This window comes from Triticum urartu, chromosome 1A (genome assembly GCF_056163025.1).
Source record: "Triticum urartu cultivar PI428250 chromosome 1A, HENAU_Tu73, whole genome shotgun sequence".
In the NCBI taxonomy this organism is placed as follows: Eukaryota; Viridiplantae; Streptophyta; class Magnoliopsida; order Poales; family Poaceae; genus Triticum; species Triticum urartu.
The window spans coordinates 447,833,184-447,861,006 of record NC_141873.1 but is presented as its reverse complement, the minus strand read 5'-3'; the positions used below and the strand labels follow the sequence as shown (position 1 = coordinate 447,861,006).

At 45.1% G+C, this 27,823-nt stretch overlaps 2 long non-coding RNA genes across 7 annotated transcripts; one reads left to right on the top strand and one right to left on the bottom strand.

Annotated features, from left to right (window-relative positions):
- Nucleotides 1-12,947: 12,947 nt before the first annotated feature.
- LOC147991645 (uncharacterized) lies at nt 12,948-16,564 on the bottom strand. The gene is made up of 2 exons (XR_015603609.1): nt 16,107-16,564; nt 12,948-13,270 (listed from the first exon to the last, which is right to left on the bottom strand). It is a non-coding gene; the product is annotated as an uncharacterized LOC147991645 (long non-coding RNA).
- Nucleotides 16,565-22,350: 5,786 nt separating this feature from the next.
- On the top strand, nt 22,351-25,230 carry LOC147991644 (uncharacterized). Of its 6 annotated transcripts, XR_015603607.1 has the most exons (6): nt 22,362-22,993; nt 23,072-23,241; nt 23,692-23,911; nt 24,040-24,189; nt 24,303-24,558; nt 24,689-25,230. It is a non-coding gene; the product is annotated as an uncharacterized LOC147991644 (long non-coding RNA). The 6 variants fall into 6 exon arrangements; XR_015603605.1 differs by having other exon boundaries at nt 22,351-22,993; nt 23,072-23,592; nt 23,692-24,189; XR_015603606.1 differs by having other exon boundaries at nt 22,352-22,993; nt 23,072-23,911; nt 24,022-24,189.
- The last annotated feature ends 2,593 nt before the right edge of the window (nt 25,231-27,823 follow it).

The window sequence follows — 27,823 nt, the reverse complement described above, 5'->3', positions numbered from 1 at the left end:
CTTAAAATCAAGTTGTTACTGAACCTCGTAGGTCAACCAGAGTGAGATCCGCACCAGAGTGGTACGGTAATCCTGTTCTGGAGGTTATGTTGCTAGACCATGACGAACCTACGAACTATGAAGAAGCAATGGTGAGCCCAGATTCCGCAAAATGGCTTGAGGCCATCAAATCTGAGATGGGATCTGATACGTCTCCAACGTATCTATAATTTTTTGATTGTTCCATGCTATATTATATTCTGTTTTGGACATTATTGGGTTTTATTATACACTTTTATATTATTTTTGCGACTAACCTATTAACCGGAGGCCCAGCCTAGAATTGCTGTTTTTTGCCTATTTTAGGGTTTCACAGAAAAAGAATATCAAACGGAGTCCAAACGGAATGAAACCTTCGGGAACGTGATTTTCGGAACGAACATGATCCAGAGGACTTGGACCCTACGTCAAGCAATCAACGAGGAAGGTACAAGGTAGGGGGCACGCCTACCCCACCCCCCCCACCCCCAGGCGCGCCCTCCACCCTCGTGGGGCCCCTGTTGCTCCACCGACATACTCCTTCCTCCTATATATACCTATGTACCCCCAAACTACCAGAGACGGAGCCAAAACCCTAATTCCACCGCCGTAACTTTCTGTATCCATGAGATCCCATCTTGGGGCCTTTTCCGGAGCTCCGTCGGAGGGGGCATCGATCACGAAGGGCTTCTACATCAACACCATAGCCCCTCCGATGAAGTGTGAGTAGTTTACTTCAGACATACGGGTCCATAGTTATTAGCTAGATGGCTTCTTCTCTCTTTTTGGATCTCAATACAAAGTTCTCCCCCTCTCTTGTGGAGATCTATTCGATGTAATCTTCTTTTGCGGTGTGTTTGTTGAGACCGACGAATTGTGGGTTTATGATCAAGTTTATCTATGAACAATATTTGAATCTTCTCTGAATTCTTTTATGTATGATTGGTTATCTTTGCAAGTCTCTTCGAATTATCAGTTTGGTTTGGCCTACTAGATTGATCTTTCTCGCAATGGGAGAAGTGCTTAGCTTTGGGTTCAATCTTGTCGTGTCCTTTCCCAGTGACAGTAGGGGCAGCAAGGCAAGTATTGTATTGTTGCCATCGAGGATAACAAGATGGGGTTTATATCATATTGCATGAGTTTATCCCTCTACATCATGTCATCTTGCTTAAAGCGTTACTCTGTTCTCTTGAACTTAATACTCTAGATGCATGCTGGATAGCGGTTGATGTGTGGAGTAATAGTAGTAGATGCAGGCAGGAGTCGGTCTACTTATTTCGGACGTGATGCCTATATACATGATCATACCTAGATATTCTCATAACTATGCTCAATTCTGTCAATTTCTCAACAGTAATTTGTTCACCCACCGTAAATACTTATGCTCTTGAGAGAAGCCACTAGTGAAACCTATGGCCCCCGGGTCTATCTTCCATCATATTAATCTTCCAATACTTAGTTATTTCCTTTGCCATTTATTTTACTTGCATCTTTTATTTCTCTTTATCATAAAAATACCAAAAATATTATCCTATCAGATCTCACTCTCGTAAGTGACCGTGTAGGGATTGACAACCCCTTATCGCGTTGGTTGCGATGATTTATTTGTTTGTGTAGGTGTGAGGGACTTGTGCGCGGCCTCCTACTGGATTGATGCCTTGGTTCTCAAAAACTGAGGGAAATACTTACGCTACTTTGCTGCATCACCCTTTCCTCTTCAAGGGAAAACCAACGCAGTGCTCAACAGGTAGCAGGATCCATGTATGAGAACAAAGTGTGGACTTTGGTTGACTTGCCTGATGATCGGCAAGCCATTGAAAATAAATGGATCTTCAAGAAGAAGACTGACATTGACGGTAATGTTACTGTCTATAAAGCTCGACTTGTTGCAAAAGGTTTTCGACAAGTTCAAGGGATTGACTACGATGAGACTTTCTCACCCGTAGCGATGCTTAAGTCTGTCTGAATCATGTTAGCAATTGCTGCATTTTATGATTATGAAATTTGGCAAATGGATGTCAAAACTGCATTCCTGAATGGATTTCTGGAAGAAGAGTTGTATATGATGCAACCGGAAGGTTTTGTCGATCAAAAGGGAGCTAACAAAGTGTGCAAGCTCCAGCGATCCATTTATGGACTGGTGCAATCCTCTCGGAATTGGAATAAACGTTTTGATAGTGTGATCAAAGCATATGGTTTATTACAGACTTTTGGAGAAGCCAGTATTTACAAGAAAGTGAGTGGGAGCTCTGTAGCATTTCTGATATTATATGTGGATGACATATTGTTGATTGGAAATGATATATAATTTCTGGATAGCATAAAAGGATATATGAATAAGAGTTTTTCAACGAAAGACCTCAGTGAAGCTGCTTATATATTGGGCATCAAGATCTATAGAGATAGATCGAGACGCTTAATTGGACTTTCACAAAGCACATACCTTGACAAAGTTTTGAAGAAGTTCAAAATGTATCAAGAAAAGAAAGGGTTCTTGCTTGTATTACAAGGTGTGAAGTTGAGTAAGACTCAATGCCCGACCACGGCAGAAGATAGAGAGAAAATGAAAGATGTTCCCTATGCTTCAGCCATAGGCTCTATCATGTATGCAATGCTGTGTACCAGACCTGATGTGTGCCTTGCAATTAGTTTGGCAGTGAGGTACCAAAGTAATCCAGGAGTGGATCACTAGACAGCGGTCAAGAACATCCTGAAATACCTGAAATGGACGAAGGATATGTTTCTCGTTTATGGAGGTGATAAAGAGCTTGTCGTAAATGGTTACGTCGATGCAAGCTTTGACACTAATCCGGACAATTCTAAATCGCAAACCGGATACGTGTTTTTATTAAACGGTGGAGCTGTTAGTTGGTGCAGTTTTAAACAAAGCGTCGTAGCCGGATCTACATGTGAAGCGGAGTACATAGCTGCTTCGGAAGCATCAAATGAAGGAGTCTGGATAAAGGAGTTCATATCCGATCTACGTGTCATACCTAGTGCATCAGATCCAATGAAAATCTTTTGTGACAATACTGGTGCAATTGCTTTAGCAAAGGAATCCATATTTCACAAGAGAACCAAGCACATCAAGAGACGCTTCAACTTCATCCGGGATCAAGTCCAGGTGGGAGACATAGAGATTTGCAAGATACATACGGATCTGAATGTTGCAGACCCGTTGACTAAGCCTCTTCCATGAGAAAAACATGATCATCACCAAGGCTCCATGGGTGTTAGAATCATTACTGTGTAATCTAGATTATTGACTCTAGTGCAAGTGGGAGACTGAAGGAAATATGCCCTAGAGGCAATAATAAAGTTATTATTTATTTCCTTATATCATGATAAATGTTTATTATTCAAGCTAGAATTGTATTAACCGGAAACATGATACATGTGTGAATACATAGACAAAACAGAGTGTCACTAGTATGCCTCTACTTTACTATCTCGTTGAATCAAAGATGGTTATGTTTCCTAACCATAGACAAAGAGTTGTCATTTGATTAATGGGAACACATCATTAGGAGAATGATGTGATTGACTTGACCCATTCTGTTAGCTAGCACTTGATCATTTAGTTTGTTGTTATTGCTTTCTTCATGACTTATACATGTTTCTTTGACTATGAGATTATGCAACTCCCGTTTACCGGAGGAACACTTTGTGTGCTACCAAACGTCACAACGTAACTGGGTGATTATAAAGGTGCTCTACAGGTGTCTCCAAAGGTACTTGTTGGGTTGGCGTATTTCAAGATTAGGATTTGTCACTCAGATTGTCAGAGAGGTATCTCTGGGCCCACTCGGTAATACACATCACTCAAGCCTTGCAAGCATAGTACCTAATGAGTTAGTTGCAGGATGATGTATTACGTAACGAGTAAAGAGACCTGCCGGTAACGAGATTAAACTAGGTATTGAGATACCAACGATCGAATCTCGGGCAAGTAATGTTGGGGAACGTAGTAATTTCAAAAAAAAATCCCTACGCACACGCAAGATCATGGTGATGCATAGCAACGAGAGGGGAGAGTGTGATCTACGTACCCTTGTAGACCGACAGCGGAAGCGTTAGCACAACGCGGTTGATGTAGTCGTACGTCTTCACGGCCCGACCAATCAAGCACCGGACCTACAGCACCTCCGAGTTCTAGCACACGTTCAGCTCGATGACGATCCCCGGACTCCGATCCAGCAAAGTGTCGGGGAAGAATTCCGTTAGCACGACCGCGTGGTGACGATCTTGATGTACTACCGTTGCAGGGCTTCGCCTAAGCACCGCTACAATATTATCGAGGATTATGGTGGAAGGGGGCACCGCACACGGCTAAGAATATGATCACGTGGATCAACTTTGTGTCTAGAGGTGCCCCCCGGCCCCCGTATATAAAGGAGCAAGGGAGGAGGAGGCCGGCCCTAGGAGGGGGCGCGCCAAGTGTGGAGTCCTACTAGGACTCCCTAGTCCTAGTAGGATTCCACCTCCCATATGGAATAGGAAAAGAGGAAGGGAAAAGGAGAAGGAAGGAAGGGAGCGCCCCCCTTCCCTAGTACAATTCGGACCAGACCAAGGGGAGGGGTGCGGCCACCCTTGAGGCCCTTTTTCTTCTTTCCCGTATGGCCCAATAAGGCCCAATACGTATTCCCGTAACTCTCCGGTACTCCGAAAAATACCCGAATCACTCGGAACCTTTCCGATGTCCGAATATAGTCGTCCAATATATCGATCTTTACGTCTCGACCATTTCGAGACTCCTCGTCATGTCCCCGATCTCATCCGGGACAACGAACTCCTTCGGTACATCAAAACTCATAAACTCATAATATAACTGTCATTGAAACCTTAAGCGTGCGGACCCTACGGGTTCGAGAACAATGTAGAGATGACCGAGACACGTCTCCAGTCAATAACCAATAGCGGAACCTGGATGCTCATATTGGCTCCCACATATTCTACGAAGATCTTTATCGGTCAGACCGCATAACAACATACGTTGTTCCCTTTGTCATCGGTATGTTACTTGCCCGAGATTCGATCGTCGGTATCTTAATACCTAGTTCAATATCGTTATCGGCAAGTCTCTTTACTCGTTCCGTAATACATCATATCACAACTAACTCATTAGTTGCAATGCTTGCAAGGCTTATGTGATGTGCATTACCGAGAGGGCCCAGAGATACCTCTCCGACAATCGGAGTGACAAATCCTAATCTCGAAATACGCCAACCCAACATGTACCTTTGGAGACACCTGTAGAGCTCCTTTATAATCACCCAGTTACGTTGTGACGTTTGGTAGCACACAAAGTGTTCCTCCGGCAAACGGGAGTTGCATAATCTCATAGTCATAGGAACATGTATAAGTCATGAAGAAAGCAATAGCAACATACTAAACGATCGGGTGCTAAGCTAATGGAATGGGTCATGTCAATCACATCATTCTCCTAATGATGTGATCCCGTTAATCAAATAACAACTCTTTTGTTTATGGTTAGGAAACATAATCATCTTCGATTAACAAGCTAGTCAAGTAGAGGCATACTAGTGACACTCTGTTTGTCTATGTATTCACACATGTATTATGTTTCCGGTTAATACAATTCTAGCATGAATAATAAACATTTATCATGATATAAGGAAATAAATAATAACTTTATTATTGCCTCTAGGGCATATTTCCTTCAGTCTCCCACTTGCACTAGAGTCAATAATCTAGTTCACATCGCCATGTGATTCAACACTAAGAGTTCACATCACCATGTGATTAACACCCATAGTTCACATCGTCATGTGACCTATACCCAAAGGGTTTACTAGAGTCAATAATCTAGTTCACATCATTTATGTGATTAACACCTAAAGAGTACTAAGGTGTGATCATGTTTTGCTTGTGAGATAATTTTAGTCAACGGGTCTGTCACATACAGATCCGTAAGTATTTTTCGAATTCTATGTCTACAATGCTCTGCGCGGAGCTACTCTAGCTAATTGCTCCCACTTTCAATATGTATCTAGATCGAGACTTAGAGTCATCCAGATCTGTGTCAAAACTTGCATCGACGTAACTTTTTACGACGAACCTTTTGTCACCTCCATAATCGAGAAATATTTCCTTATTCCACTAAGGATAATTTTGACCAATGTCCAGTGATCTACTCTTAGATCACTATTGTACTCCCTTGCTTAACACAGAGTAGGGTATACAATAGATCTGGTACACATCATGGCATACTTTATAGAACCTATGGCTGAGGCATAGGGAATGACTTTCATTCTCTTTCTATCTTCTGCCGTGGTCGGGCTTTGAGTCTTACTCAATTTCATACCTTGTAACACAGCCAAGAACTCTTTCTTTGACTGTTCCATTTTTGAACTACTTCAAAATATTGTCAAGGTATGTACTCATTGAAAAAACTTATCAAGCGTCTTGATCTATCTCTATAGATTTTGATGCTTAATATGTCAGCAGCTTCACCGAGGTCTTTCTTTGAAAAACTTCTTTAAAAACACTCCTTTATGCTTTGCAAAATAATTCTACATTATTTTCGATCAACAATATGTCATTCACATATACTTATCAGAAATGTTGTAGTGCTCCCACTCACTTTCTTGTAAATACAGGCTTCACCGCAAGTTTGTATAAAACTATATGCTTTGATCATACTATCAAAGCGTTTATTCCAACTCCGAGAGGCTTGCACCAGTCCATAAATGGATCGCTGGAGCTTGCACACTTTGTTAGCTCCTTTTGGATCGACAAAACCTTCCGGCTGCATCATATACAACTCTTCTTCCAGAAATCCATTCAGGAATGCAGTTTTGACATCCATTTGCTGGATTTCATAAAATGCGGCAATTGCTAACATGATTCGGACAGACATAAGCATAGATACGAGTGAGAAACTCTCATCATAGTCAACACTTTGAACTTTTCGAAAACCTTTTTGCGACAATTCTAGCTTTGTAGATAGTAACACTACTATCAGCGTTCGTCTTCCTCTTGAAGATCCATTTAATCTCAATGGCTCGCCGATCATTGGGCAAGTCAATCAAAGTCCATACTTTGTTCTCATACATGGATCTTATCTCAGATTTCATGGCCTCAAGCCATTTCGCGGAATCAAGGCTCATCATCGCTTCCTCATAGTTCGCAAGTTCGTCATGGTCTAGTAACATGACTTCCAGAACAGGATTATCGTACCACTTTGGTGCGGATCTCACTCTGGTTTACCTACGAGATTCGGTATTAACTTGATCTGAAGTTACATGATCATCATCGTTAGCCTTCCTCACTAATTGGTGTAGTAGTCACAGGAACAGATTTCTTGTGATGAACTACTTTTCAATAAGGGAGAAGGTACAATTACCTTATCAAGTTCTACTTTCCTCCCATTCACTTCTTTCAAGAGAAACTCCTTCTCTAGAAAGGATCCATTCTTAGCAACGAATGTCGTGCCTTCGGATCTGTGATAGAAGGTGTACCCAATAGTCTCCTTTGGGTATCCCATGAAGACATATTTCTCCGATTTGGGTTTGAGCTTATCAGAATGAAACTTTTTCATATAAGCATCACAATCCCAAACTTTAAGAAACGACAACTTTGGTTTCTTGCCAAACCACAGTTCAGATTGTGTCATCTCAACGGACATAGATGGTGCCCTTTTAAACGTGAATGCAGCTGTCTTTAATGCATAACCCCAAAACGATAGTGGTAGATCGGTAAGAGACATCATAGATCGCACCATATCTAATAAAGTACGGTTATGATGTTCGGACACACCATTATGCTGTGGTGTTCCAGGTGGAGTGAGTAGTGAAACTATTTCACATTGCTTTAACTGAAGGCCAGACTCGTAACTCAAATATTTTACCTCTGCGATCATATCGTAGAAACTTTTATTTTCTTGTTACGATGATTCTCCACTTTACTCTGAAATTCTTTGAACTTTTCAAATATTTCAGACTTGTGTTTCATTAAGTAGATATACCCATATCTACTCAAATCATCTATGAAGGTCAGAAAATAATGATACCCGCCACGAGCCTTAACACTCATCGGATCTCATACATCAGTATGTATTATTTCCAATAAGTCAGTTGCTCGCTCCATAGTTCCGGAGAACGGCGTTTTAGTCATCTTGCCCATGAGGCATGGTTCGCAAGTATCAACTGATTCATAATCAAGTGATTATAGCATGGAGTTTCTTCATGCGCTTTACACCAATATGACCTAAACGGCAGTGCCACAAATAAGTTGCACTATCATTATTAACTTTGCATCTTTTGGTTTCAATATTATGATTATGTGTATCACTACGATCGAGATCCAACGAACTATTTTCATTGGGTGTGTAACCATATAAGGTTTTATTCATGTAAACAGAACAACAATTTATTCTCTTACTTAAATGAATAACCGTATTACAATAAACATGATCAAATCATATTCATGCTCAACGCAAACACCAAATAACACTTCTTCAGGTTCAACACTAATCCTGAAAGTATAGGGAGTGTGCGATGATGATCATATCAATCTTGGAACCACTTCCAACACACATCGTCACTTCACCCTTAACTAGTCTCTGTTTATTCTGCAATTCCCATTTCGAGTTACTAATCTTAGCAACTGAACTAGTATCAAATACTGAGGGGTTGCTATAAACACTAGTAAAGTACACATCAATAACATGTATATCAAATATACTTATGTTCACTTTGCCATCCTTCTTATCTGCCAATCACTTGGGGTAGTTCCGCTTCCAGTGACCAGTCCCTTTGCAGTAGAAACACTTAGTCTCAGGCTTAGGACCAGACTTGGGCTTCTTTACTTGAGCAGCAACTTGCTTGCTGTTCTTCTTGAAGTTCCCCTTCTTCCCTCTGCCCTTTTCTTAAAACTAGTGGTCTTGTCTACCATCAACACTTGATGTTTTTCTCGATTTCTACCTTCGTCAATTTCCGCATTACGAAGAGCTTGGGAATCGTTTCCGTTATCCCTTGCATATCATAGTTCATCACAAAGTTCTACTAACTTGGTGATGGTGACTAGAGAATTCTATCAATCACTATCTTATCTGGAATATTAACTCCCACTTGACTGAAGCGATTGTAGTACTCAGACAATCTGAGCACATGCTCACTAGTTGAGCGATTCTCCTCCATCTTTTAGCTATAGAACTTGTTGGAGACTTCATATCTCTCAACTCGGGTATTTGCTTGAAATATTAACTTCAACTCCTGGAACATCTCATATGCTCCATGATGTTCAAAACGTCTTTGAAGTCCCGATTCTAAGCCATTAAGCATGGTGCACTAAACTATCAAGTAGTCATCATATTGAGCTAGCCAAACGTTCATAACGTCTGCATCTGCTCCTGCAATAGGTTCGTCACCTAGCGGTGCATCAAGGACATAATTCTTCTGTGCAGTAATGAGGATAAACCTCAGATCACGGATCCCATCCGCATCATTGCTACTAACATCTTTCAACACAATTTTCTCTAGGAACATATCAAAATAAACCCAGGGAAGCAACAATGCGAGCTATTGATCTACAACATAATTTGCAAAATACTACCAGGACTAAGTTCATGATAAATTTAAGTTCAATTAATCATATTACTTAAGAACTCCCACTTAGATAGACATCCCTCTAATCCTCTAAGTGAATACGTGATCCAAATCAACTAAACCATGTCCGATCATCACGTGAGATGGAGTAGTTCCATTGGTGAACATCGCTATGTTGATCATATCTGCTATATGATTCACGCTCGACCTTTCGGTCTCCGTGTTCCGAGGCCATATCTGTATATGCTTGCCTCGTCAAGTATAACCTGAGTATTCTGCGTGTGCAACTGTTTTGCACCCGTTGTATTTGAACGTAGAGCCTATCACACCCGATCATCACGTGGTGTCTCAGCACGAAGAACTTTCGCAATGGTGCATACTTAGGGAGAACACTACTTGATAATTAGTGAGAGATCATCTTATAATGCTACCGTCAATCAAAGCAAGATAAGATGCATAAAAGATAAACATCACATGTAATCAATATAAGTGATATGATATGGCCACCATCATCTTGTGCTTGTGATCTCCATCTTCGAAGCACCGTCATGATCACCATCGTCACCGGCGCGACACCTTGATCTCCATCGTAGCATCGTTGTCGTGTCGCCAATCTTATGCTTCCACGACTATCGCTACCGCTTAGTGATAAAGTAAAGCATTACAGCGCGATTGCATTGCATACAATAAAGCGACAACCATATGGCTCCTGCCAGTTGCCGATAACTCGGTTACAAAACATGATCATCTCATACAATAAAATTTAGCATCATGTCTTGACCATATCACATCACAACATGCCCTGCAAAAACAAGTTAGACGTCCTCTACTTTGTTGTTGCAAGTTTTACGTGGCTGCTACGGGCTTAAGCAAGAACCAATCTTACCTACGCATCAAAACCACAACGATAGTTTGTCAAGTTGGTGCTGTTTTAACCTTCGCAAGGACCGGGCATAGCCACACTCGGTTCAACTAAAGTTGGAGAAACTGTCACCCGCTAGCCACCTTTGTGCAAAGCACGTCGGGAGAACCGGTCTCGCGTAAGCGTACGCGTAATGTCGGTCCGGGCCGCTTCGTCCAACAATACCGCCGAACCAAAGTATGACATGCTGGTAAGCAGTATGACTTATATCGCCCACAACTCACTTGTGTTCTACTCGTGCATATAACATCAACACATAAAACCTAGGCTCGGATGCCACTGTTGGGGAACGTAGTAATTTCAAAAAAAAAATTCCTACGCACACGCAAGATCATGTTGATGCATAGCAACGAGAGGGGAGAGTGTGATCTACGTACCCTTGTAGACCGACAGCGGAAGCGTTAGCACAACGCAGTTGATGTAGTCGTACGTCTTCACGGCCCGACCGATCAAGCACCGAACCTACGGCACCTCCGAGTTCTAGCACACGTTCAGCTCGATGACGATCCCCGGACTCCGATCCAGCAAAGTGTCGGGGAAGAGTTCCGTTAGCACGACGGCGTGGTGACGATCTTGATGTACTACCGTCGCAGGGCTTCGCCTAAGCACCGCTACAATATTATCGAGGATTATGGTGTAAGAGGGCACCGCACACGGCTAAGAATATGATCACGTGGATTAACTTTGTGTCTGGAGGTGCCCCCCTGCCCCCGTATATAAAGGAGCAAGGGAGGAGGAGGCCGGCCCTAGGAGGGGGCGCGCCAAGTGTGGAGTCCTACTAGGACTCCCTAGTCCTAGTAGGATTCCACCTCCCATATGGAATAGGAAAAGAGGAAGGGAAAAGGAGAAGGAAGGAAGGGGGCGCCCCCCTTCCCTAGTCCAATTCGGACCAGACCAAGGGGAGGGGTGCGGCCACCCTTGAGGCCCTTTTTCTTCTTTCCTGTATGGCCCAATAAGGCCCAATACATATTCCCGTAACTCTCCGGTACTCCGAAAAATACCCGAATCACTCGGAACCTTTCCGATGTCCGAATATAGTCGTCCAATATATCGATCTTTACGTCTCAACCATTTTGAGACTCCTCGTCATGTCCCCGATCTCATCCGGGACTCCGAACTCCTTCGGTACATCAAAACTCATAAACTCATAATATAATTGTCATTGAAACCTTAAGCGTGCGGACCCTACGGGTTCGAGAACAATGTAGACATGACCGAGACATGTCTCCAGTCAATAACCAATAGCGGAACCTGGATGCTCATATTGGCTCCCACATATTCTACGAAGATCTTTATCGGTCAGACCGCATAACAACATACGTTGTTCCCTTTGTCATCGGTATGTTACTTGCCCGAGATTCGATCGTCGGTATCTTAATACCTAGTTCAATCTCGTTATCGGCAAGTCTCTTTACTCGTTCCGTAATACATCATATCACAACTAACTCATTTGTTGCAATGCTTGCAAGGCTTATGTGATGTGCATTACCGAGAGGGCCCAGAGATACCTCTCCGACAATCAGAGTGACAAATCCTAATCTCGAAATACGCCAACCCAACATGTACCTTTGGAGACACCTGTAGAGCTCCTTTATAATCACCCAGTTATGTTGTGACGTTTGGTAGCACACAAAGTGTTCCTCCGGCAAACGGGAGTTGCATAATCTCATAGTCATAGGAACATGTATAAGTCATGAAGAAAGCAATAGCAACATACTAAACGATCGGGTGCTAAGCTAATGGAATGGGTCATGTCAATCACATCATTCTCCTAATGATGTGATCCCGTTAATCAAATAACAACTCTTTTGTTTATGGTTAGGAAACATAATCATCTTCGATTAACGAGCTAGTCAAGTAGAGGCATACTAGTGACACTCTGTTTGTCTATGTATTCACACATGTATTATGTTTCCGGTTAATACAATTCTAGCATGAATAATAAACATTTATCATGATATAAGGAAATAAATAATAACTTTATTATTGCCTCTAGGGCATATTTCCTTCAAGTAACATACCGATGACAAAGGGAACAACGTATGTTGTTATGCGGTTTGACCGATTAAAATCTTCGTAGAATATGTAGAAGCCAATATGAGCATCCAGGTTCCGCTATTGGTTATTGACCGGAGACGTGTCTCGGTCATGTCTACATAGTTCTCGAACCCGTTGGGTCCGCACGCTTAAAGTTCGATGACAGTTATATTACGAGTTTATGTGTTTTGATGTACCGAAGGTAGTTCGGAGTCCCGGATGTGATCACGGACATGACAAGGACTCTCGAAATGGTCGAGACATGAAGATTGATATATTGGATGACTATATTCGGACACCGAAATGGTTACGGGGGTTATCGGATGTGACACCCCCGATTCAATAGTACACTAATCATACACGCAAACGTGTACGATCAAGATCAGGGACTCACGGGAAGATATCACAACACAACTCTAAAAATAAAATAAGTCATACAAGCATCATATTACAAGCCAGGGGCCTCGAGGGCTCGAATACAAGAGCTCGATCATAGACGAGTCCGCGGAAGCAACAATATCTGAGTACAGACATAAGTTAAACAAGTTTTCCTTAAAAAGGCTAGCACAAACTGGGATACAGATCGAAAGAGGCGCGGGCCTCCTGCCTGGGATCCTCCTAAACTACTCCTGGTCGTCGTCAACGGGCTGCACGTAGTGGTAGGCACCTCCCGAATAGTAGTAGTCGTCATCGACAGTGGCGTCTGGCTCTTGGGCTCCATCGTCTGGTCACACAATCGAGTATAGAAAAGGGGGAAAGAGGAAGCAAAGCAACCGTGAGTACTCATCCAAAGTACTCGCAAGCAAGGAGCTACACTACAAATGTATGCAATTGTTATCAAATGGAATAAGGCTATCATATGTGGACTGAACTGCAGAATGCTGGAATAAGAGGGGGATAGCTAGTCCTATCAAAGACTACGCTTCTGGCCACCTCCATCTTGCAGCATGTAGGAGAGAGCAGAAGGTAAGTTCACCAAGTAACATCGCATAGCATAATTCTAACCGATGATTCTCCCCTCGTCGCCATGTGAGAGAGCGATCACCGGTTGTATCTGGCACTTGGAAGGGTGTGTTTTATTAAGTATCCGGTTCTAGTTGTCGTAAGGTCAAGGTACAACTCCAAGTCGTCCTGTTACCGAAGATCACAACTATTCGAATAGATTAACTTCCCTGCAGGGGTGCACCACATTTCCCAACACGCTCGATCCCATTTGTCCGGACACACTTTTCTGGGTTATGCCCGGCCTCGGAAGATCAACACGTCGCAGCCCTACCTAGGCACAACAGAGAGGTCAGCATGTCGGTCTAAATCCTATGGCGCAGGGGTCTGGGCCCATCGCCCTTTGCACACCTGCATGTTGCGAACGCATCAGGAGAGCAGACCTAGCAACCTCCATTACAAAGGAAGTTGCGTTATGTGGTCCAACCCGGCGCGCGCCGCTCAGTCGCTGACGTCAAGAAGGCTTCGGCTGATACCACGACGTCGAGTGCCCATAACTGTTCCCGCGTAGTTGGTTAGTGCGTATAGGCCAGTAGCCAGACTCAAATCAAATATCAAGATCTCGTTAAGCGTGTTATTTTGAACTAACCACGGACGCCGACCAGGGCCAGGCCCACCTCTCTCCTAGGTGGTCTCAACCTGCCCTGTCGCTCCGCCATAGTGTAACCGTCGGGGGCCTTCGGGAACTCGGGCCCACCTCTACCGGGATGGAGTCACCTGCCCCTTCAGCCCCCAACATCGGAATCACTCGCGGGTACTCCTACGAGCCGACCCGACTTTAGTCACCACCTGTATAGCATGTATATATGTATAAGTATATACCCGTGATCACCTCCCGAGTGATCACGGCCTGATAGTATAGCATGGCAGACGGACAAGAATGTAGGGCCACTGATGATAACTAGCATCCTATACTAAGTATTAGGATTGTAGGTAAAGGTAACAACAGTAGTAGCAAGGACAGGCTATGCATCAGAATAGGATTAACGGAAAGCAGTAACATGCTACACTACTCTAACGCAAGCAGTATAGAGAAGAGTTGGCGATATCTGGTGATCAAGGGGGGGCTTGCCGGGTTGCTCTGGCAAGAGAGAGGGGTCGTCAACATCATAGTCGTACTGGGTAGCAGCAGCGTCGGTCTCGGTGTCTAGCGAGAGAAGAGGGGGAAGAAACAATAAATATTAAGCAAACAGATGCATGACATGACAAAGCGTGATGCTAGGTGTGCCCTAACGCGGTATGAGGTGGTACCGATGAAGGGGGGAAACATCCGGGAAATTATCCCCGGTGTTTCGCGTTTTCGGACAGATGAATCGGAGTGGAAAAGTTGCATGTTCGCTATGCTAGGGATGCGTGGCGGATGAACGGGCTGCGTATCCGTATTCGTCTCGTCGTTCTGAGCAACTTTCATGTAGAAAATATTTTCATCTGAGCTACGGTTTATTTTATATGATTTTTTAAAGTTCTAAATATTTTCTTGAAATAATTATTAATTCGAAATTAAATATCTAGATACTTATGTCACGTGGGGCTGCGCTAGTCAGTATGTATTACAGGTGGGGCCATGGGTTGGGTTGACCCAGTCAATTTGACTGGTCAACATGATGTGTGGCTCACATGTCATAGACTATTTACCTAATCAGATAAATAAAACAATCCTAATTAAAGAAGGCGGGGGACACATGTCTTAGAGTAGCAACTAATTTAACTAGTATACAAATTAGCACCAATTAGACCTTAAACTAATTTGTACTTCCTCCGTTCTAAATTATTTCGTATCTAGACTCATTTTAATACTAATACATCGTATCTAAACAAATCTAAAATAAGTAATTCGGAACGAAGAGAGTACAAGCCAACAAAGGCACAACCCGGCTGTGCACACACAGGCATAGCACAGGGGCTCTTGGCCATGGCCACGGCCACAATCGAGGCCAACAAAGGAACAGCCAGCAGCGGCAAATAGCAGGAGTGGCTGCAGTACGTAGTAAGAGCATCGGCACAAGAGTAGCCATGGAAGAGCAGCAGGAATGCAGCAAGCACTAACAGTGACAGCAGGCAGCAGAACTAGCCGTAGAGCATCAGCGAGCAGCAGCAAGAGAGGCAAGCGGAGCAGCGGCAGAGCAACAGTAGCAAAGGGAGCGGCACTGCAGCAGTCAGCACAGGCACGCGCACGCGAGCGGCAACAAGCGGGCGGGCAGGGGCACGCCGGGCGTGGCCCTGGCGAGAAGCGGGGGCGTGGTCGTGGGGTGAGGACGCGCAACAGGGAGGCGTGCAGGATGCGGCCGGCATTTAACCGCACACGCGCGCAGGCGACGATCTTCAGGAGCGGCGACGATGAACGGGAAGGTATTCTACGGGGACCAAAACGAGCAGAGGTTCGAGCCATTCGAACGAGGACACCACACTGCGTCCGTAGATGGCACGGACACGAGCTAGGACGGGCGGAAGTGAAAGGGACGGTGACGTCCGACGGCGATGACGGCGGTACTATATGGGGACTAGCCTACAGGGCACGGGAAGGAGTAAGGGGAGGTCGAGGAGGAGCGAGGGCTCACAGCGAAGCTCGTGGTGGGGCTCGACGAGGTCGTGCGGGCCGAAGACGAGCGGATCGAGGCGGCGACCGTGGTGTCGCAGCCGGGGAAGATGAGGACGATGGCGAGGCTCCAAGGCAGTCCAGCTTGCGTTGCTCTGCGTAGGCGACGAGGAGGAAGGCGCGCATCCCCTGGGCATCCTCTCGTCGTTCGGGGACGGCACTAGCCGCGAGGACGATGGCAGCGTTGCCACGATGGTCGCGGATGACAGCTAAACCGAAGGGGGCGGAACGAGGGGAACGAATTGGGAGGACTAGGGTTTCCAGGGGCGGGGATGGCCTTTATGCGCCGTGGAGGGCCTCTGGATGGCTGTCCCGTGGCCGATCCAAGCCATGGACGCTGGGGGCGCGTCCAACACGCCTCCTGTGAACAGGAGGTAGGAGAGGACCTCCTGGTGGGCTGGGTTAGCTCCTGTAGCACGCAAGCCCAAACGCATAAGGATTGGTTATTCTTTTTCTATTGTTTTCTATGTCTTTTATCTCTTCTCATTTTTGCAATTTTTATAAATAACAATCGATTTTTTCCAACATGGTATTTGGCGCATAAATACCAGTCAATATTTCAAGTCTGGACACAAAGTTTGAAGGCCGTCGGAGTTAAGTAAATAATTGACTATTTTGAAAAAACCATTTTTAGTTGAGATTGGACCACTTATTAATTTCCTAGAAATTTATTAGTGAGACAAATAAAGTTAGTTTCAACATGACAATGATCAGGGGGATCTAAGGAATAAAGCGAACATTTTGGTTTTATAGTTTGGGAGAAATAATAATTTGACTTGTCTTTTAAATTTGAATTTGGGCCGGATCCGAACCAATGCGAGTTTAACACCGTAATCACGATGACCTGGTGCCATTAACATAGGATTACTGTAGCTTGATTATCCGGACGTCACGTCGAACATATACCGGAGTACCGGGGGGTTACCGGAACCCCCGGGGGTTATTGGGCCTCATGAGCCCAAGTAGTGGAAGAGGAGAGGAGGCAGGAGGTGGCGCGCGGCCCCCCTTGCCCCAATCCGAATTGGGAAAGGGAAGGGGGCGCCCCCCTTCTCCTTCCTTCTCTCCACCTCCTCCTTTCCCATTCTCCTAGTTGGAATAGGAAAGGGGGGCAAAACCTACTTGGAGTAGGATTTCCCCCCATTGGGCGCGCCTCCTCCCCTTGGCCGGCCCCCTCCTCCTCCCCCTTTATATATGGAGGAGGGGGAACACCATAGACACAACAATTGATCTCTTGGATCTTTTAGTCGTGTGCGGTGCCCCCCTCCACCATAATCCACCTCGATCATATCGTAGCAGTGCTTAGGCGAAGCCCTGCGTCGGTAGAACATCATCATCGTCACGACGCCGTCGTGCTGACGGAACTCTCCCTCGAAGCTCGGCTGGATCGGAGTTCGAGGGACGTCATCGAGTTGAACGTGTGCAGAACTCGGAGGTGCCGTGCGTTCGGTGCTTGATCGGCCGGATTGTGAAGACGTACGACTACATCAACCGCGTTGTGCTAATGCTTCCGCTTTCGGTCTACGATAGTACGTGGACACACTCTCCCCTCTCGTTGCTATGCATCACCATGATCTTGCGTGTGCGTAGATTTTTTTTTGAAATTACTACGTTCCCCAACAGGTGATTCTTCTCTTCTACTTCTTCTTTTGGGAGAATCTTCTCTTCTTTTGTAGAGAGTCGTACACTCATTGGAGTAGTGTCCGGGTCTACCACAATTGTAGCAATTACGCTCACGACTAGAAAATCTTTTGTCATTGTAGGACCTTGACTTGGAACTTCTTTCTTTGCTTCTACTCTTGTAGAACTTGTTGAAGTTCTTTACCATTAGGCTCAATTCTTCATTGAAGATTTGTTTCTCGCTTGAATATTGTTGTGGAGCTCTTCCTTATCCTTGAGTGACATCTCATGAGCAACAATTCTTCCAATGACTTCCGTTGGCTTGAGATCTTTGTAATTGGGCATCATTTGGATCAATGTGCACACGGTATCATATTTTCCATCCAAGGCTCTTAGGATCTTCTTGATGATGAATTTATCGGTCATCTCTTCACTTCCTAAGCCGGTAATCTCATTTGTGATGAGAGCAAGCCTAGAATACATTTCGGGGACACCTTCGCCATCCTTCATTTTGAACTTGTCAAGTTGACTTTGAAGCACATCCAATTTGGATTCCTTGACGGAGTCGGTACCTTCGTGCATATCAATCAAAGTATCCCAAATTTTCTTTGCATTCTCAAGACGGCTGATTTTGTTGAATTCTTCGGGGGCACAATCCGTTGAAGAGAATATCACAAGCTTGAGCATTGTATTGTAGCATCTTCAACTCTTCCGCGGTAGCTTCACGGTTTGGTTCTCTCCCATCAAAGAATTCACCTTGCAAGCCAACACACATAATAGCCCAAATGGCGGGGTTATGTTCAAGAATATGCATTTTCATCTTATGCTTCCAACTAGCAAAATTTATACCACCAAAGTAAGGACCTCTACGATGGTAATTTCCCTCGCTAGACGCCATACTCTCCTAGGTTGTGAAACCAAGGCTATGACCACCAAAAGCTATGGAAATCAAAGCAAATGGAGACCAAAGCTCTGATACCACTTGTAGGATCGAAAGTATGTCTAGAGGGGGGGTGATTAGACTACTTGACCAAATAAAAATCTAGCCTTTTCCCAATTTTAGTTCTTGGCAGATTTTAGCAACTTAGCACAAACAAGTAATCAACCTACACATGCAATTCTAAGAGTATAGCAGCGAAATGTAAAACAATTACATATGAAGGTAAAGGGAGGAGTTTGGAGGGAGCAAACAAAATTTAGACACGGAGATTTTTGGCGTGGTTCCGATAGGTGGTGCTATCGTACATCCACGTTGATGGAGACTTCAACCCATGAAGGGTAACGGTTGCGCGAGTCCACGAAGGGCTCCACCCACGAAGGGTCCACGAAGAAGCAACCTTGTCTATCCCACCATGGCCGTCGCCCACGAAGGACTTGCCTCACTCGGGTAGATCTTCACGAAGTAGGCGATCTCCTTGCCCTTATAAACTCATTGGTTCAACTCCACAATCTTTGTCGGAGGCTCCCAAGTGACACCTAGCCAATCTAGGAGACACCACTCTCCAAGAAGTAACAAATGGTGTGTTGATGATGAACTCCTTGCTCTTGTGCTTCAAATGATAGTCTCCCCAACACTCAACTCTCTCTCATAGGATTTGATTTGGTAGAAAAAGGATTTGAGTGGAAAGCAACTTGGGGAAGGCTAGAGATCAAGATTTCTGTGGTTGGAATGGAATATCTTGACCTCAACACAAGTGTAGGTGGTTCTCTCTCAGAAAATGTGTATTGGAAGTGTAGGCATGTTCTGATGGCTCTCTCCTCGAATGAAGAGTGGGTGGAGGGGTATTTATAGCCTCCACACAAAATCTAACCGTTACACACAAATCACCAAACTCGGTGGGACGGAATCATGAAACTCGGTCAGACCGATTTAGTTCAAAATGTGAACGTTAAAATTCTCGGTGGGACCGACATGTCAACTCGGTGGGACCGATTTCGTTAGGGTTAGGGCATAACGTAATCTCGGTGAGACTGATTACATAAACTCGGTGAGACCGATGTTGGTAATGAACTAACAGAGATTTGGTCAGGCAAACTCGGTGGGACCGATTCGCTCATCTTGGTTGGACCGAAGTGTTACGAAAGGAAAACAGAGAGTTTACATTGCAATCTCGGCGGGACCGATCACTCATCTCGGTTTTACCGAAACTTTACGAAGGGAAACGGAGAGATTACAACCCCATCTCGGTGAGACCGAGATCCCTATCGGTGAGATCGAACTGATTAGGGTTTCTGGCAGTGGCTATGTCAACTGAACTCGGTGGCGCCGGATAGAAAGAATCGGTGGGGCCGAGTTTGACTTTTGGTTTGGGACATATGTGGATGTGAGAAAATAGTGGGGGGTTTTGGAGCATATCACTAAGCATTTTGAGCAAGCATCTCATTAAGCAACACCTCATCCCTTCTTAATAGTATTGGCTTTTTCTATAGACTCAATGTGATCTTGGATCACTAAAATAGAAAATGTAGAGTCTTGTGCTTTGAGCTTGAGCCAATCTTTTATCCTTAGCATTTTGAAGGGTCCATTTTCTAATCCATGCCATGCCAATCATTGAGCTTTCCTGAAATATTCATCTTGGAATAGCATTAGCTCAATGAGCTATATGTTGTTAGGAATTACCAAAACCACCCAGGGATAGTTGCACTTTCAACTTGCTACTAAGGACAAAAAGGTTATCCCATCCCTCCCCCGGGTTGCGTGCCAATGATGGACTTGCGACTAGGATAAAAAATGAGGTCAGGCCCAGTTGCGTATCAAGGGTTGACTTGCAACTACGACAAAAAAATCGGGCTCATTTGTGTGTCAAGGGCGGATTTGCAACTAGGACAAAATATCCGAGTCAGTTGCGTGTCGAGGGAGGGCTACAACTGGGCCAAAAGGGTAAAAAATAAAAGTAATGTGTCAAGACAAGTGGGACGAAGGGTCGATAACAAGTTGTGTGTCAAGGGTGCACTTGCAACTGGATCAAACTAGATTTATGACTGAGATAAAAAAGGGCCGAGTCCAATTGCAAGTCGATGGTGGACTTGCAACTAGGACAATGACAAAATTATGGGCTCAGTTGCGAGTTGAAGGTGGACTTGCAACAGGGACAATTAGGAAACTACGATTCCAGTTGCGAGTCAAGGGTGGACTTGCAACTAGGATGAAACAAAACTACACAAAACTATGATACTATTTGCGAGTCGAGGGTGGACTTGCAACTGGGACAATAACAAACTACAAGCCTAGTTGTGAGTCGAGCGTGGACATGCAACTGGGATAATAAAACAAATGTTAGTTGCGAGTTGAGCGTGGACTTGCAACTAAAAGAACTACGAGCACATTTGTGAATCGAGAGTGGATTAGCAACTGCGACAACTATGAAACTACAAGCCTAGTTGCGAGTCAAGGGTCGACTTGCAACTGGGATAAAAAAACTATGTGCCAGGTTGGGAGTCAAGGGTGGACTTACAACTGTGATGAAAAACAAAAACTCAAGCTCTAGTTGCGAGTCAAGGATGGGCTTGCAACTGGAAGAACTACGAGCCCAGTTGCAAGTCAAGGATCGACATGCAATTGGGATAAAACAAGCTAAAGATCTGGTTGCGTGTGAACTTGCAACTAGGAGGAAAAACAAAATACATGCCTAGTTGCAATTCAATGATGGGCTTGCAACTGGGATGAAACAAATTACATGCCTAGTTGTGAGTCGATGGTGGACTTGCAACTGTGACAACTACACTAAACTATGATATGACTTGCGAGTCGAGAGTACACTTGCAACTAGGACAACTACACACTATGATTCGAGTTGCGAGTTGAGTGTGGACTTGCGACTGGGACGAAACAAATTATGGGTCTAGTTGCGAGTCAAGAGTGGACTTGCAACCGAGACAACTACACAAAACTACGATACCATTTGCAAGTCGAGGGTGAACTTGCAACTGGGATAATAACAAACTACACGCCCAATTGCGAGTCGAGTGTAGATTTACATCTGGAATACAAACAAAATACATGTCCATTGCTAGTCGAGGGTGGACTTGCAAGTGGGATAATAACAAACTATGAGCTCAGTTGCGAGTCGAGAGTAGATTTGCAACTGGAATGAAAAAGAAATACATGTCCATTGCTAGTCGAGGATGGACTTGTAATCGAGACAACTACGAGACCATTTATGAGTGAAGGGTGGACCCTACAAATTCTACACCAAACCAAAACGCATTAAACTTATAAAGGATGAGCGGGTTGCTAGGCACAACCACGCTATCCACGTCAGCTATGAATAGTGCACACTTATAAAGGATGAGCGGGGGATCCGGCTTGCCTGCTCCCTCTCCATGCTCCCATCCGTGCTTCCACTCCATCCTATGGCTGTTCTTTTCTTTTTTTCTTTTCTAATCTAATCATCTCCCCCCCTAATTTTTAGGGGGTGGGGCCGGGCCTTATTTTTTTCCAATCAAATCAAGCCACGTATGCGGGAGCACGGATGGGAGCATGGGAAGGGAGCAGGCAAGTCTCGTCCATGAACGGGTTGCTAGGCACAACCACGCTATCCACGTCAGCTATGAATAGTGCACACGAATAGTGCATTGAGAGAAAACCGGTGCACGGCGCACGCTTCCTCCTCCATCCCCTAAAATATCTGCTGCTCTCTCTCTCTCCTTCCACTTCATCCCTCTGCGCCGCCTCCTCTCCTCCCGATTTGCATCCTCCCCCAGTCCCCGCCTCCTCTCCTCCTCCCCAATCCGACGCCTCTCGCCGCCCTATCTCCTTCCCCTACGCCTTCGACCCCACCCTCGCCAGCTCCCAAGGATCCGCCGAGTGGAGAACCAAGAAGGAGGAGGGACGTGAAGAGGAGAAGAGGGGGTGCGTCACAGGAGACCTAAGCGGTGGCTCGAGCAGAGGAGCGGGGCCTCGAGACGCCGCGTCCGCCACTCCCCCGCCTCGAACCAGCCGCCGCCATGGAGAAGGATGGAAAGTAGGGGAGGCCGGCGGTGGAGGGAGGAGCAGCGAGGACAGAGGCGCCGGCTGTCAGGGACCTCCCAGCCTTCTTCTTCTCCACGTCAGGTGGAGCTCGAGCCGTCGAGCGCGACCTCAATCTGGAGTAGGGTAGCAGCAGCCGCAGGGGGCTCCAACCTCGTCTCCGCGGGAGGGGGCAGGCGCAGCTCCTCCTCTCCACTCCCCCACGTGACAGCGGCCCCAACCCCCACCCCAACCCCACCACCTCTAGCCCCTCTGCAATGAAGGTCTCTTTTTTTTCTCTCTTCTTCCGCCCCCGTCCAAGGATTGGTCTGTGATTCTCGTCTGTTGTTTTTGTTGGGCAGTGTTTCGGTGTTTGGTTTTAATGGTGGGTGGTGAGAAGAACAGAGGTGGAAGCAGGACCGCGAGGCCGGAGCTCCAGGCGTCGCTCGCGTTTAGGTGGAGTGGAGAGGTGTCGCGGGCCATGACTGATGGGTCGTTGCTCACTGGTCGTCGTCCCCTGTCCACCATCCAGGTTGCACGTCCTCATCATAATCTGATTTTGATTCCTTGATTTTTCTGATAAAGAGAGGAAGAATTTGGGATACAGGTATTAGGCCTTAGATTCTTTGCCTCCAGCAGAAGAAATGATTCATGTGTGCCTCCCTTTTTGTTATATCTTACGTAATTTCTAATCTGGGCAAATATCACATAATCAGCTTGGCAGCTAATATCCAAAATGTTAGTGTCGTCGGTACATTGATATCTTATTTTGGTAAAGGTTTTTCTATCAAGAACTACATATGCTCGACATGGTGTCATGGTATCTATAGTTGTTGTGGAGCCTGCTGGTATTCTTACCCTTAATCGCCTCTTTCCCTTCTCTGTATGAACCCTTTCTTGATTTGTTTTTGTTCGCGATCTGCTCTGCTTGTTTTGACTCTTTTTAGTTGATGCATTATTCTATCTATTTTTGTGTACTCAGGTGCCTATGCGAGAAACATTGGAAGAATCCATGTATTTAGTCGTGGCATGTTTGGCAGCTTCTGCAGCTTTCTTCCCTCGTCATTCCTCATATATGTGGGCAATTCAATGCTGTTACCAGTGGGAGTCCATAGTGCGTGTGTGTCTGGTCCAGTCTGTGGTTCCATAGGATAAGAAAAAAGTTTGTCAAGAATGGATCTCTAAATGTGTTTCGCCTTGAGGTAAATAATTTGCATGATGTCTACTTTTCGTTAATTTGGGTCAGGCCAAAATAAGGTGTAGGCAAATTTCAGATTTTTTATATGTACTGCATTTTCACAAATTAAAACAGTGACCTTGACATTACCAGTCTATGGGGGGAGTCATGGAGAAGCAAAGCTTAAATGAGATTTCAAAATTTTGTGGCCTTTGTTAACATTTAAAAACCTGGTGCTTCTACTTGTGAAAGAACATGTAGAGATAAGGCCCATCAGTTCAGGTAGAGATAATGAAAGAACAGGTATGCTTCCTTTCCTTGTTAACCCTATACACTTGACAATGCCTCATTTCTGAATAAAGTCTAAACCCAACTTTTACTGTTCATTGACCACCATTTGCAATCGGCACTGACAGAAGAAGGACTGAGCAAGAGGAGGAACTTCGTCGACCCAGCCGTGAGCAAATGATGCTCTGGCGAGTCGATGATGACCGTCATGGAGATCTGCCTGCGGGGCCTGACCAAGGAACCAACGCTGAAGCCGTTAGACGAGGACGTGCTCTGGAACCTGCAGTTTGCAGCCCTGGTGTAGGATGACTGGAACAGTGAGGAGTCCCCGCTCTCATCGTCGCAGATCCGTGCACAATCCGCAGAGTACTAACCTCTAGGAAGGTATGTGTCTTTTTACGTGCAGTTTGTCACTTGCACATCTAAATTCGTACTTTGGAATGATGATCAGAAATTGCAACTAAGGTCTGAGTTCTGAAATGACATGATGTCCATGTTCTTGGCAATCTTGCAGGCTGAGAAAAAATATTGGCAAGCATTACCATTATGATCCTCCATCGATCATCATTGTTGAAGGAATTTCTGTTTCTCTTCATATAGGATACAGATATGTGATTCCCATGTGATCCTTTTGCTGGAAACTTGCTAATCTTAGGGGTGTTGCTACTGGTGTAGAAACCGTTTTATCAAAAGAACTAAAGTAGTAGCTAATCCAAGCATTGAAGAATTGACCCAGAGGTTACGCTATACTGGCACGAAGTCAGAGCAGCGCCTAAAGACTACACAAGATAGTTTCTGATGACCTTCAGTCTATATGTCCTAACCAACAACATCCACCTTTTGTTTTATCAATTGATCCAGTATCTTTGCCCTTTTGGCATTGCTCTGAGCAAGATATGTATAGCCTTTAGATTTCCATTCATGTATGATACTGCATGTACACTTTAGACCTCATTACTGTCTCTGTGGTCAAAAGAAGTTTGTGATCAATTGTTCTATATATGTAATCAACTGCCCTTCTACTAATATTTTCAGAAGACTATTTATATATGTTTACACTGGTTAGAGAAAATCATGACATTGCCAGCAGCAATTTAATATTTCCATATGTTTCAATCTGTCTCTAAATATGTTTATGTGTATTCTTTCAATACTTGGCTTGCTCTCGCCCTTTGCGCCATTGGCGCAACGAGTCATCTAGTAGGGAAAACAAAAGAGAATTAGGACGCGCCCCTCAAACGACAACATATATGGGGTATGTGAAAAGAAACGCGAGAACAAGCCAACACAAAACAAAACGGGACAAAGAAGAGGCGAATGAGCTGAGACGAGCACGCCTGATCAAGTTTGTGCGAACCATTAAAGCAAACCAATCGGTCGGTTATAGACTTTCACGAAGATGAGATTTAGCAAATCCGAAAGGAAAAAAACATCTCTTCTCTAGCTACCCAGTCGAATCAAAATAAATAAAAACAGAGAATAAAAGGACATGCAGCCCTCCATAGAATAACTACAACCCACAAAAAACTCAATACACAAAATAGAAAAACGCCCCACTTAAAAAAGTCATATTAGACTTCACTGCTTCACGAGAGACGGGGAGAAAACACGACACAATGACAACCAGCACGACTCAGAAGCATGTATATCTAACAGGATATGAATTAAATGAAACATTGTTAACTCTCATTTAAATGAGAATTAGCAAAACCAATCCGAAATGGGACCTCAGATCACGTCGTGAAAACGTCCTAACAAAAGACACACGCACAAGCAGACCGATGAGTAGACACCAGACGCACAATGCGACATGGATGTGCGCGACAAAATTAACCCGCGACCAATCTTTGCATGACACAAAAGTGATTGCACGACATTTAAAGTGAATAGATGACATAGTGAAATAAATAAATGAACAGATAAGAAAAAACACAAAAGGAAAAAGGAAAGAAATGAAAAAAGCAAAAATATAAATAAAAGAAAAAACAAAGAAAAATGGGAGTGGAAAATCACTTTCACTCCTCACTTCCAAACCACTCACCACCTGAAGGGCTATAGGAAAATGAACGTTTCGGAGTAACGTGGGAAAGTGAATGGGCACCGCCCCCTCACCTCTTGAGAGAAAAAAAGTACTTTTCTTCTGAGAAATTCATGGAAACCCATAACTGAGACAAGACAAACAGAAGAAAGCCAATAAACACATTGAGCAGTGCAGACCAGCCCGAGACAAACAGAAAAAAAAACACAAACACAACGGCCCGCCGCAATCTCACGTGGAAGACACACGCCGACACGCATGTCAACGCGAAGCGTACGAGCGCGCGAGGAACGATCACCTTGCGTGAGTTTTCTCTACTCCTAATGTCTCAGTTGGTAGGTCGCGTTCCGGGTTTTATTTTCGTCCCACCTTACCCGGTCTTTTTTGGTACTTCTTTGGTACTTGTTCCCACCTCCCGCTGACCCGCCACGAACCGACAAAACCACGTACCGAGTCCTCCACCAGCCCCCGCGCACTTCAGGTCGTAACCACCGATCGTGCCCGAGACAAGCGACGAAAAAAAATCTACGAAAATTAACCAGCGATAAAAAAACCTACGAAAAATAACCAGCGAAAAAAACCCCGCACGTACGAGCGACGTCACATGCCCTCGAGCGAGAACGACTCGCACGCTAGACTCCCTGCCCTCGTTCGTCGCCGCCTTCATCCCTTCGCCGCCGCCGCCCTTCATCCCTTCGCCTCCGCCCTCGGTCTCACATCAAAGGCGCCCCACTCGCACAACGAACCCGCCGCCCTTCTGGAGCCGAAAGCCGATCCATAGATCCCCATCTGGACGCGCACGTCCGCCTTCTTGGATCCATCGCTGCCATCGTGGATCCGCCGCCGCCGTCGCCGCGGAACCCCTTGGACGCCTCCGCCTTCGTGCATCCATTGCTGTCGTCGCGGATCCACCTCTTCCTCCTCCGTTGCTGCCCCTCCGCCCCACCTGCCGGCATCGACCTCATCCAGCACGCCTACCTGGTCGGGGCCCCTGACTCGTTGTCCGCCACCTGGTCGTGTGCGTCTTGTCTCTTGGGACGCCGCTTCGACCCGATCCGGCGAGGAGGCAGCCTCCGTCTGCGGCAACGAGGGCGGCGGCCGGCTGCGCGAGAGGTTGATGCCTTTGTTTCTGTTTCGCGCTGCAGGTCGTCTAAATGGAGCTCTGCAACATGCTGGATCCCGGGAAGCCGGCCTTCACCCCCATGAAGGGCAAGCCCAGCGTCGTCATGTTCGTCGGATTGCAGGGTGAGTCTCACTGACTAACCTCGGTTACTTGCTCTGTTTTTCGTTCTATGCATATATATGTACCACTCTGTGTGTAGTATTTCTAGACCATCTACAATAAACTTGATGTTTAAGCACATGCGATGCGCTCATAGGTGTCATGGGAACTGTATGTTTCATGTTTATCCAAATTGTCGTGATAGCCAAGCAAAATTGAATGGTCCAAACCTTGTTGAATTGATGTAAATTTAGGTTATCATTGCATGTAGAATTGCGGTTAGGGTCATCAGTTGCCTTTCACCAATAGAAGCTGAACTTGTTTAGTTTATTGCTATAATCTTATCCTCTATCTATGTAATTTACTTCGTTAATTGTGATGGCAAGCAA